The 13,447-nt window shown below is 30.2% G+C and overlaps 1 protein-coding gene across 1 annotated transcript in view; it reads left to right on the top strand.

The window, feature by feature from the left end:
- Nucleotides 1–901: 901 nt before the first annotated feature.
- LOC116771090 (MOXD1 homolog 1-like) overlaps nucleotides 902–13,447 on the top strand; it is a 37,987-nt gene continuing 25,441 nt past the window's right edge. The window contains exon 1 of the mRNA XM_032662786.2: nucleotides 902–1,094. The gene's annotated coding sequence lies outside the window, so the exon portion shown is untranslated. The remainder of the gene's footprint in view (nucleotides 1,095–13,447) is intronic.

The following is a 13,447-nucleotide window of genomic DNA, read 5'->3' on the forward strand; positions in this document are numbered from 1 at the left end:
AATTCTATTTTATGCATAGATTAAAAATTAAATATTATTCCGTTTTAATTACAAAACAGTAACTAATACCTACTTTACTGACCACTTCAAAAAATCTTATTTAATTTATATTAATATTCAAACCGCTTATTTATTTATGCCTATGTTTGTTTAAAATTATAAATAATTTATATAAGCATGTGCCATGATATATTGGTACATATTTATCAGGATAATTGATTCAAATGTCAATATTACGTTGACGAATCTATAAAAATATATATATTTAATATAATATGCCCTGTTAACGTAACAAGTCGAATCCAATTAAATGGAAAGCGTCAATCGTGACTTGTTAAGGTACTCTTGGAATCATATTTCCCCTTTTTTATTGTATATATATATGTATATGTATATATTGTTGTCACTTTTCCTGTAAGATGGAAAATAGAAAGAAATTAGAAAAACTTAGTTTACAAATATTTGTTTAATAAGAGTAATTTTTTTTATGTTTACATGTTAAAAATGATTATAAATATATTGTAATAAATTATACGATTGTATTTGTCCTTTTATGATACATGATGAAAGTTATAAATTATAAAGAAAAAACAAGAAAACAAGAATGAAGAAATGACTGATTCATTGTCCTAGTTTATTCTATAATATTAATTAGATTTTTAAATCAAATGTAAATTTGATATTAAAAATAAAAATATAAAAAACACAAAAAAAATCACTCCATACAATTCTATTTCATTAAAATCCAGGCCATTGAGTTTTACATCCCTATTCGGAAGAGCCTTTAAATTTTACGAAGGACACACACAGACGTATTTTTCACATTCGTTCCCTTCCTGATTCATTCACTAGCAGCGGAATAACGAAAACGTTCACTCAATCAAATAAGCACCGTCAGTCGCACGCCGGTCGTCGGAACGAGCGTTTCGCGCATGCGCGTCAATAAATATCAAAGGAACTGTCACTACGGAACTACGTAAATAAACAAGTGATTCGTTCTGTGCCCGAAGTATATTGTGTGTGCCTATTTTTATATAAGATTTCTTACAACATTTTTATATTTAATTGTGACAAATTGTGCTACGAATTTCTGAGTGAGTATTCTCTTTTGTTTTTTGCCTGAGCCGGCAACCTGCTCACTGCGATTTGTTTCATGCAACAGAATCAACAACCATGAGATATAAGTTTTTTTGTTTCATTAACTTTTATAGTTCTCAATATGGACGAAGTTTTATTTTTATTTATTATTATGATTTTTTCATCAAAATCAAATGTCCTGAATCATTATGATGCCCGTTGAGATTCATGTCATTCGTTGTAAAACGAGAATGAAATACTTTGTTCTTTTTACATATGACAAACGTAATGCTTACCAATAACTGTAATTATACTTAGTTATACATATCTTAATATCGCAAGCTATACCTATAATAACGCATATTTTTCAAAACCTACTTTGAAACATACAGAATTAATAACCTTTTACGAGATTTGACCTTAAAAATCAATACGTCTTTCGATAGTCCCTTTGTATAAAGACGGAAGTTTATAAATACTATATATTATTGTATTTATTATAAAGTTACAGAACAATGAAAGTCATAGACGACTAGCCAAATATACTTTAAAAGTTAATTAGGTATTAACATGCGGTCGTTGAACTATGTCTCGAGCCAAAATAGATAAGGAGGGATCTAGACTTAAGTAGCTCGTAAAACGAATAATTTGTAATGAACTTTCTATGCTTAGCTTTACTTTTTACACATTGCACAATTGAACTATTAAAAATTAGCTGTGAAGACTAATTTTCCTGGGCAGATTTTTTTAATTTTAAATAAAAACAAATAAAATTCTAAAATAAAATTAATATTAAAGTGAATAAAGTAACCGTACGAAATCACCTTCTCCGTTTTAGAAATTTACCGGAACAAACGGAAAGACAAACAAAAATTTTAAATATATATATATTCATACATACACGCTTTGGTAAATAAACTGAGTTTATATCCACAGGCATGCATTTTGTATAATTAGATAATTTTAGTGGTACAGACAGAAACAACGTTTTTTATTATTAATATGGAATGTAGATATACATATGTATTTTCTCAATACAAATTTCAGTCGGGTATTGGCGGTACTGAATGACACTTTAACGTGCTTTAAATACCATGTAATCTCAATTAGTAAAATATGCTATAAATTTTAGGTAAATAGTTTAATATATTTTTCATAACATCTTACTACTACGCTAGAATCGCGTATCTTAATCGGCTAAATAATCCGTACCATGTTACCTTCAAGTCGTATTAAAAAAAATTGTTAAAAAATATAACTACATACACAAACTTAATTAATAACTTCATTTCAATAGAATAGTTCAGTTATATACAAGTGATCTTATGTGTACTAACTGAAAAAAATTTTTTTTTTCGAGGCGACAACTAAGAAAATCATTTTTATACATTGGGAAAAATATTGCACTTTATTCACAGATTTATTTAAACTAATTGCACAAATAATGTGGCTTTTTGTCTTTGATAAAATCGTTTAAATTGTAAAAAGGGTGTCTCCTTTACTCTAACCACATGTTTGAATCGTTACAACATACAGAGAGTTTGAAGTTTCAATGATAAACCTACTACAATACAATACTATTATTTGCATATATTTATATTTGAATAACTAATAACGGTCCGTATGTTGTGTGAGGCTACAAAATTGTAAGGATTTGTCCCCAAACTTATCCAATAGAATGAAACAATCAAAATAGTGTTTCGACTTTGTGTAAATAATTAAATGATGAGGCTTCCTAATAACTTAATAAAATACAGATATATTCTAGTATAATATTTATATAGCTCCGTTGATGTTGCTATGATCTGCGAACATCAATAACAAAGAAGGCACGTCGTTATATTAGTAGTACATGAATTCGTGATTTGCATTATATTTTTACGTTCATTAGCCGTGAAGCTATTTGTAACCAAATAAGAGGTCGTTGCATCCTAAATATTTTTGACTAATGAGAATTCAAATTAGACAGAGCGATTTAGATACATACTATGTTTAATTTTGGATTTTTTCTCGCTATGATGTCCATAATGCTTATATCAAATATAATACCATTTTAACAGTTCTCATATAAATATTTATATTTAGAAATTAAAAATAGCTATAATTTTATAACCGTTACAGGTGTATCAAGCTAATAAATTAAGAGTTAAAGACAAATTCCCACAGTACAAGTAAAATTGTGATCCAATGAATAACTTCGCTAGATTATTGCGACAACACTTCGACAACGCCAAACTAGGATATTTATGGCACGGCTGGCATATCAGAAACTCACATTCCGGTATAATTAACACAATTGAAAAAACATAAACAGGCCGTATGGAAGTAAAGATAAAACCTCAACTGAGAGTAAACCAATACATGTTAATTGGTATACAGATGAGGTGTATTCCAGGGAAATATATTTACATTTTACATTCCCCTAATGGATACGATATATGTTTTATAAACGATATATTTTTTAATATATGGGTAAACGGAGTAATTATATTTCGCTCCAAACGCAATATAAGTACACCTTTTCTTAAAATTTAGATGAAACTCTTTAAATTCCGAATAATCCAATAAGGGTATTAGTTTTAAAGGTAAATAAATTTTTATTTTGTGCCAGTAACATTAAGAATGATTTGATGGTAAAACATATGTTACCGGTCATATTAAGGTCACGCCTTATGATTCACATTTTTCCGGTCTTTACGGCGCCAGTGCCTAGAGAAATATTTTCCTTTTATATATCATAATGGTTTCGAGATGAGAAAACATCGAAAAATATCAGTGGTGTTGACTCGTGGCCTCGACCCCTGGCCCTGCTAGAAGTATTTTTAGTTTCCATTGCATACCTACAGAAGTAACATGTGACTCACATAGTTAGTTAGTAATGCGAACTTTGCCTTCGTAAATATTTTATTACATTTTTAAAGTAGTGCCGCTCGTTGAATTTATGATTCCTTGGATGTTTTATTTATTTACGTTACAAACGAATCTGGCAAAGGGTTTTTAACTCAACTATTTCATTCTATTTTTATATAAATGTACGTACTATTGATTTTAAAACGTTTTGTGTATTCGTATGTAACCGATTAGGTGTATGATTATTTTCCTATAAATAATAATATGTTTGTTTCTAAAGTAAGACAGACCATTTCAAGTATAACTACATTTCCAGATCTCGCTAACGTATATTCTCTTTTGTTTGAGGCTTGTTGACTCTGTCAATGTGTAGTGTAAATATTTACTCTAACATCTATTGGAATATCTTTAGTAGGTACTAACGTTTACATACACTTAAGTAAATTGACTATTATGTTAGCAAAAAACTCAGGCAGGTTTAAAAAAGTTGAATTGTGCAATTTTAATTGCAAAATATTCCTAGTGTATACATAACTTAAAAACACTGCGAGCATATTTTCAATATCAAGACATTGGATGCGATGAATTTTATGTGAATTTAGAAATTATTAATTTTTAAAAATAATCAATACAAATAACAGACATCTCGAAATGTTAAATGTGTTTTGAAATATTATGAACAACATGCATTGCCAAGAGAGATGATAACATTTGATTCCGACCGCAATTTATAACAGTTCAAGCGTTGCTCGGACGGATTCTTAATTCATGTTCAATTAGCTTATTAATAGCATTAGCATCCTATAATTATTTATCATTAAATAATATAAGCAATTGAGAAGCATTTACTTAAAAACTATATAACTGTAAATAGCGTCTATTAGGTGTTTTAGGTGAAATACATGCACATGTTAAGTAATAGGGTAATTTATATGCGAGTATGTAACTTTGGAATTTTTATAAAATTTTGCTGTCTAACATTCCTATATAATAATAGTATCATTATCATATCATAAGTAGTTGTTTTTTTCGGTCAGCCTTATTTAGTAGAAGCGAATGTTTGTATGCTAGAGATCGAACTACGATTATTTAACACGGAATTGTTTACGAACGTGAACTAATAAAACTTCTTAATTAACAATACTGATACTTAATTAATATATATATATTTTGGACAGATATTATTTACACTTAAACCGGATGACCGGATGAGTTTAGCGTTCAATGTGATCCAGTGTCTTATTTGACCATATTTTAGTATGAACAAAGTGGATGCCATTTAAAGTTTCCCAGACAGAAGCGTATTTGGGAACGTGGGAGCAGTCGAGGTGCTAAATAACTACAATCCGGCGCCTTAAGGATACCAATTCCGGTATCCTTTATATACGATCATGTAAACGGAAAGTTTTTTAAGTAGGAAAGCTTTCTATTGCTCTTTTTATCGTAACTAGTCCAGAAGTTACGTTTTTATTTCGACTCTAGCAAACGTATTGAAGATTCTCATTAAATTGAAATTAATATCAAAAGTATGTGCGGTCATTGAAACTATATGATTACTCTTTAACCAAACTTTACATAGTTTTGGTTTAATAAGTGGGCATTGTCTAAAATTACGTGTCTCGGAAGACCTTAAAGTCGCGAATAAAATTTCTGAAGTATGAATGCCAGAGCATATACACCCAGTAAGCGGACTAATAAATCAACCAGCAATGAGAACATTACTCAGATGTTATCATATATGACGCATCCGTAATTTTATCACATCAGACTTGAAGACATGTCGTGACCGGTCGATTCGTGTCATGAACTTGACTGATCTTAAAACATTTGTTAAACGTATGTCCCTATCACACTGTATGGATTGTTGTAATTAGTGAAATGAGCCGTTGACAAAGAGCCACTATATTTATAACTAGAGGAAGTGGCTGTTAGCGGGCGACCGTAAATTTTTTATGTAATTGTCTATAATTGTAATGGCTGAATTATGACTAACATCAGAGAAAGGAAATAAGAAAGCATGACTGTTGTATAAAATATAAATGTATTATGTATCAGATACATAGCCTCATTCTAAACTAATTTATGTGTTATCTTATTATGCCATTTGAATATTATATTTTCTGTTTTTTTTCACAGTAATTTAAACAATTTAGCGTTTAGCATAGGATAATTTATATATGTCCATAGAGTTTAAAAAATGTTACAAGTTCCAATGTTTTTAATATGGGATCTTGTCTCGTCTCATATCCCTGTCATTTTTAATTATTTTTGAAGGAAGTCACTTATTAACAGGTATCTTTATCGTGCCGCCTCTGAATCACGTTCCGCTAATTCGCAACGTTGATCTCATTCGTCATTTTTTATTGCATTATTTCTTTTGATTGGTATTTTAAAATTATTCACTATGTTTTTTATTATAATTTAATTTTACGTTCCAAAGAAATGTTTGTTAGGCACATCAAATAAAATAAAAAAAATATATAGCTGTTGAAACTGGTATTCTAAAACAAAAACTATGCATGCCATTCAAATATTAAAATCAATCATCTAAGTGTGTAGGTTTGCACAGTTACAAGTAGTTTTATATGATAATAAGCTCTATTAATTTTATTTTGACGATAAATTTCATTTGAACGAGATCGTTAGCGGTGAGATAGTTTTGCTCATAGCGCAAAAAGTGAATTGCTCGCATAATGACCCCTTGGATGAACAGCGGATATCCTCTACACATGTTTGAGAAAAAGGTCTGCTTAGGTTTGTTCATTCAGCTACCGTTCGACGCTTACCTGAAGGGCACATTCGCGTGCCGAAAATTACTCTTCAAATTAAACCTTCTTGCAATTTCTGTAATAGCTTTTACGAATTATCGATGAAATTATACCGCTTTTATTACAATTAATTTAAATTTTATGTGCTTATTTGAAGTGATCGTTATTTAGATTTAAATGCAAGCAGCTATAACATGATAATGAAACTCGGATTAACGTATATATTTTATCAAAATAAAATGTCCAACTTTTTCTCGCTTAGTCTAGATATAAGAAAATTTTAAAACTTTCTGAAACTCAAATTAAACTACGAATAAGAAGAAACAAAAGATATGAATCTAACTGAGTTGAAATGCAGTTTTGGATTAATTTAACGAGACTCTTGTTCTTATTAGTTATGGAGTTAGTAATCTTAAAGTAGTAGATCTTGTCTAAATAAATCATCGACATGTAATGTTGATGCTTCCAAGTTGTTCGGCAATCATTGGTAATAATTGGAGGCTTCAAGCCACAAATAATAAGAGAACTCAATGAGACCGATCGTTGTGAGTAGATGCTGCCCAATTTTAAATAATAGTGTTCATTTTTTTGGGTTCAGTAATTTTTTACTGGTTTAGAAAAAATATAATTAAATTAGTTATGAATGATGATTTTGGAAAAGACGAATTAGATATAAAAAATTCCTTTAACAATTTATACTCGCACAATATATTTATTCAGGTTCTTCTCAAACCTCGAGAGGTTTCGACTATTCTTTTTGCCTTGAATACCTTTTATTACCAACAGAATAAAAGATAAGAAATAGTTTAAACTGTATAAAGTACTTAACACTAAGCACAAAAAAAAATACATGGTAAAAAAATATACAAAGAAGTAATGTTAGTGTAGATGTTGTAATCATAAAATCCTTTACAGATTCATTTACTATGAATGAGTAAATTTTCTCAAGGGACGTAATTAACTCGACTTCAGAGGTTTATTTCTGGAGGTCGTAGTTCCAATTTCAACTGTAAATATTTAATCTTTGCTTTATTTCAGTTCTCTAATGTAAATTTGAGAAATCGATGTGCCCCGTTGCTTGTTCTGTCTACGTTAATAATAAAGTTGAACTGTTCAATTATATTTGAAAGTGTTTTAGTAGCAAAACTCATATAAATTTGTTTTGCCTACAATATTAATGTTTTGAAAAACTATAAGCTAGAAATACGACGGGACCCCTTTTACTTTTAAGCTGCTTTTTTACTAACAACCGCTCAAAAGGCTGTTGATGATAAATGATTGCTGAGATTTCGTATAATGACGGCTTCCAACCGAGCTTCCAAATTAAATTTGTTTTCTTATTAATTCATATATATATAAGATACAACCTTCATGGATACGGGATAAAATGATAACCAGTGTAATTGTATACTTAAAATTTATTCTCATTACAAACAAGTCATAAGTGGGTGTTTTAATTCGTACTAATACAGGAAATATAATAAAATAATCTAGTAATCTTTAAACTATATGTCTTTACAGAGGCATCGTTTTTATAGAGTACTGCACCACTGTTTCTTAAGTTTTATCGTGGGCGCGTGAATGGGACTTCAAAAAGATCTCTTCCCACTGTCACTTGGTAAACTTTTGAAACTATAATAAATATTATTTACAATTACTAAAAACTAATTAAATTGAATTAATGTATGAAACTCAAAACGTGATTTAAATAAGTAAATGTAACAAAATGTATGTCGTGACAATGTCATTTTTACTTTATCGCTTATAACCGTCATACATGTCGCCTTACCTTTGTTTTATCTGTCTTTAGTCTTATTGTTAATTACACTAGAGATGAGTCATGAGAGAAATAAACGCGAAATGGAAGCAAGTGGAACTCGTTACGTGAGTTTGTTGACTGTTCCTCGACTAAACTGGTTATGATGTAACTGGTCAGTCAGTCAGATTTAAGTGAATGACACTTAGTGATACAGATTATCTATGTTTAGACGTTTTTAATAGGTTATAGTAAAATTTATACGAGCAAATGATACCTAATACTGACTCCTCATAAATTATTCATTGAAGCACTTAGGCTTCAGAATATTATTTTAAATAGTAGGTACTGGCGTGTAATATTTTTTTATTGTTAAAAAAGGGTGGAAATAATTTGGCTAAAAAGGATTCCGAATTCAAAATTTCAACAAGCCATTGTAGTAGCCGCCATTCACCCGTCCTCTTTAAAAACTGGCAACACTACTGACAGGTGCGTTCCCGTCGTGCCCCTTTTTTCAACGTCCGTTTCGGTCGAAACAAAATCCATTAAAGGACTAAAGAAACAGAGTATTTTATCATTGGAATTTCGCCTTTATCTCAATAACACTAAAGTTCAAGCATGGTATCAAAACATTTAAGGCCAAACAAGCAAAACAATGAATGGATCACTTCCCATACAATATGTTACAACGGTTAAATTCATCGTTTAATCCAATATATGTTCTAAAAGCGCTACCTTAGATCCATGTTTGATCGGTTTAATAATTTACCCTTTATGTTATAAGTGAGCGTAATTATTTTGGGTCACATACATGATGCCTAACTATGGAATATGTTTGTTTATTCATCATAAAAGGTAAGCAGTACGATATACAAGATTGCGTAGATTGTGATTTTACGACGCCATATCCAAGTTATTTGACACATCGCTGACATATAAAGTTGATGTAACAGCATAAGTCTATACAATTTACCTGTTAACGGCCAATAACAATATTGACTTTTCACGCTTCACACGCTGTGATAATTAAATTTTTATCATATTGAATTGTTCTCACGTCGATGACGTTGATGTTCGTAAATTGATTTCCGTTTAACTCTCGGTTACGTTGTATGCGACTGAATAGTCCAGGATAGCGTTTGAGATCGTTTAAATTTAATAATTACTTTATTATGCGGTAAATATATTATATATTAATTAAGTATCAATACATATTATAAAACAAAGTCCCTCGCCGCGTCTCGCTGTCTGTTCGCGACACACGGAAAAACTACTGGACCTATTATCAAACAGTTAGCGTGATAACTGTTTGATTTTGTTTCGAGGAAAGTTTTAGTACACGATTTGTTAAGTTTTTGTATTTTCTTTGTGTGTATATTAACGATATTTGTTAAGATGTCGGGAAAATATGAGCCGTCTGAGAGCTTTTAACGAAAACGTTGCCTAAAGTCTTTGAGATTTAACAAAATAATATATGGTGGAATTGTGTATCTTATATATTGCATTTTTCTATATGTTAACTATATCCATTTTACAATATACTATATCCATTTTAGAACTTTTAAAAATTGGCATTCCTAAAGCGTTTATTGGAAAGCTATTTACATAAATACGTCATTAAATCTTATCAAAATAAATTACTTCTTTTTCAAAACTACATCAGTATCTATAAATTACTTTTTAAATAATTTAAATCGGGCGTACCATTTGAAAGTTATCATAATATAAGTTTAATAATTCTCAAAATTAAATACCCTATTTTATATTTTTTGTAAAGAGTCCGTGCGAAGCCGGGGCTGGTACCTAGTATTGTATAAAGATTAAACAAGTAAAATATCTTCAAACGAATTCCACGCGGCTACGTTTTTTAAGAAGACATTATGAGACGGATTTAATTTTGCCGCTTTTAAGTTGAACTAAAGATATAAAGATCTGATAACCGCCTGATGGTATTTTAACTGGTTGCGTTTTCATGTGCAATATTCAAGAGTTTGTTCCTGGAAATGTCAGTGTACCAATTACTTTAACCTTTGCAGTCCAATATTTTGTTTCGTTGTAAAGCATAGTTCGGTCGGATAAAGTTACGCTGCACCTATGGATATATTTCCGTGTCATATGAAGTAGTAGCGTTGGTACCGCTTTGAATACTTCTGTTTTATTAAACTAGTAAACTGTTTAAACTTAACAGAACACCTTAATTTTTATATTGAGGGTCTTTTTTGTATTTTTAGTGTTTTAGATTTTATATTAAAATTCGTTTTTGAATATAATATTTATTTCAAACGAACAAAATATTTTATTTTATATTATTTCTTATTGGAAACATACAGCATTTTATCTCAGGCATGGTATTTAACACAATAAATAAAACTAAACAAAACCTACAAAGATTACATCTCTTAGTAATCAAGAAGTGTATTTATATAACAAAATTCAAATACTTTACCAAGAATACAAAATAAATGAAAAATACAACTATTATTAAATGTTAATTCAAATACAACACAAAGAGAAAATATAATAGTAACAAATATTAATAAATCTTACGATTTATATTAAGAAAATTTTTGACTAACGTTAGGCTATACAATATTGAATATTATAATTTACTACTATTGGCCATCAATATTTCTAACTGAATTTATTATATATTCACTTAATCAATGGTTGCTAATATCAAAATATTTGCTATTGTGCACATTAAAACCTCTTACGTTACGGAAATTATTCTTAGTCTTGCGATGACAAGAGGATAGGCGAGGAGATAAATTTACAATTATATGATGTTATAACCAATAGATTCTTGGAATTTGCCAAGCTATTAACAATTTCATATAAGAAAATTAGTTCTCTATATTCCCTTCATCGCATGAGTCACAGGAATGTTTGTCTTGAAATCGGAAAACCTTTTTACAAATATGTATGTCGCATTTTCTCTAATTCATTGTATTGGTAAAGCATTTAACAGTTGTATCTTTAATACCACAATAAAAGCAGATCCACACCATGAAACATGCATTCCATTTTATAAAAATGATATAAATATATAGGAGCAATAAAGACCAAAACGCATAGAAACATTGCCGAGATAATAAAAAGTAGAATGTTATCACACACGAGATATGTACATCAACATGTATTACTCTAATCGATGAAAGAAAACGTAGAACATTTAGATGTGAACATTTCATAGGAATCGGTTAGTCATGTCTGAGATTTAACACAATGTATTCGAATGATGATGCAAGAAATATTACATCGCTAATATACAGCAGATTGAATCGAAATATCCGATAAATTCTGTTCATCGTTTATGACGGATATGTTAAGTGAATCTCATAGAATAGGTAACATTTATGCACAACGTCACACATTTATCCACTTCACACACACACACACACACTTTATCCATTTATCCACAACATCAGCGATTTAATCTTGAAACGTTCATGATATATTTCTTTTAAGATAATTAATAACTTTTATTATAGTCTTTTAAGAGATAAAGCTTGTAAATATAGAATGTTGTGCCGTTAGCGCTCCGTTTTATGGATATTTATTTGGTGTCAGACGATATTTTATGAAATTTTACTATATTATATGACAGAACAGCACAGACTGAAAAATATGAAGATATTTGATATAGCCATTACAAATGAGCAGGACAATATGAGGGAAAGAACTATTAAATATTATATTTTGTTAGTTACAATAAATCTGTGAGATCAACATTTGACCAAATTCGCAACTTATATTTTAATTAAATCTTAGGTGTATTAAAACTTGAGCTACCTCCTGAGATAAAGTTTATATAAACTAAGTTATCAAACTTAAAGGATTCTTGTATCAAAAGAGAGAATTCCCTCCGGCGACATAGACATACGCTGGATGCAAATTTTAGATCTGACGTTTCGAAATCCCAGAAGTTGCTTCACCTTTTGACATGTCTTTGTAGTGTTTATGCCTTCAACAACAGCTTTATGGTAATAAAATACATAATAACTCACTGTATTGCGGCATACAAAAGCTTTAAAGTTTTGATTTCAAGATTTATCTTAAATTAATAAACAGTGGAATGTTGATGATGTGTTTAAACACGCTGGGTATCATCTAAGAATTGATAGATAGGAGTCTGTTGAATATCGTCCAGAGCTGTTCAATAACCCCGGAATCGTAGAATGATAAACAATTTACGATACTAGAGCAGACCGAATCGAAGCGAGCCGTTGGAACAGTGTTAATTATGGAATCCTCTACTTAACGGTGCAGAGAACGCGAGGGGCTGCATGCGCTGGCGCAGCTGCTGCACGCGACGACAATCTCTAGATAAATATAAATAGATTGGCCGTGAAATGAGACATTCCTCAGCCTCTATAGGAAACTTGTTTACCTCTAAAGTTTTATTTTTATATCTCGCAATATTTGTAATTTTAACCGAGGGATTAAAAAAGATCTAATACATTTCAATTAAATCTCTCTAAACGGGACGTGTTTCTTTCTTTACTTCCTCTCTGTATATGTACTTAACTTCAACCGTTCTAAAAAGTGTATTAAAAAAGATCTAGTTTTGAAAGTAACTTAGTCGGTTAATGTCATGAGCGAAATGCTGGTTTGATTTCTTTCCGGCGTTTTTCAGTAATGGCAATACCATATCAAGTGCAGTATAATATTTGACTTCCTATTTTAGTTATTTATTATTTATCATGTTATTAATAAAAGGAAATGTAGATAGCGTTTTATAGCAAATGAATAGTGAGCGTTTCTTGAAGTTAAATTACAGAACTGTAAATCTGTCATATATCCGTGTTAAGATACTGTTATCTATAGAAAGCACGCTTAGATTAAGTTTTGTTGTAGTTTTTGTCTACCAGTTGGATCGCTCAGTGGGTAAGGAATGTTCATGGTCCGTGGCGTCTTTCGTAACAGTCTTGAGCGTGCTATTGCGAATGTTTTTGTATAGTTTCGGCTTAATGGATTCGAGACGGTGTATCACAGA

This window comes from Danaus plexippus, chromosome 17, assembly GCF_018135715.1.
Source record: "Danaus plexippus chromosome 17, MEX_DaPlex, whole genome shotgun sequence".
Lineage (NCBI taxonomy): Eukaryota > Metazoa > Arthropoda > Insecta > Lepidoptera > Nymphalidae > Danaus > Danaus plexippus.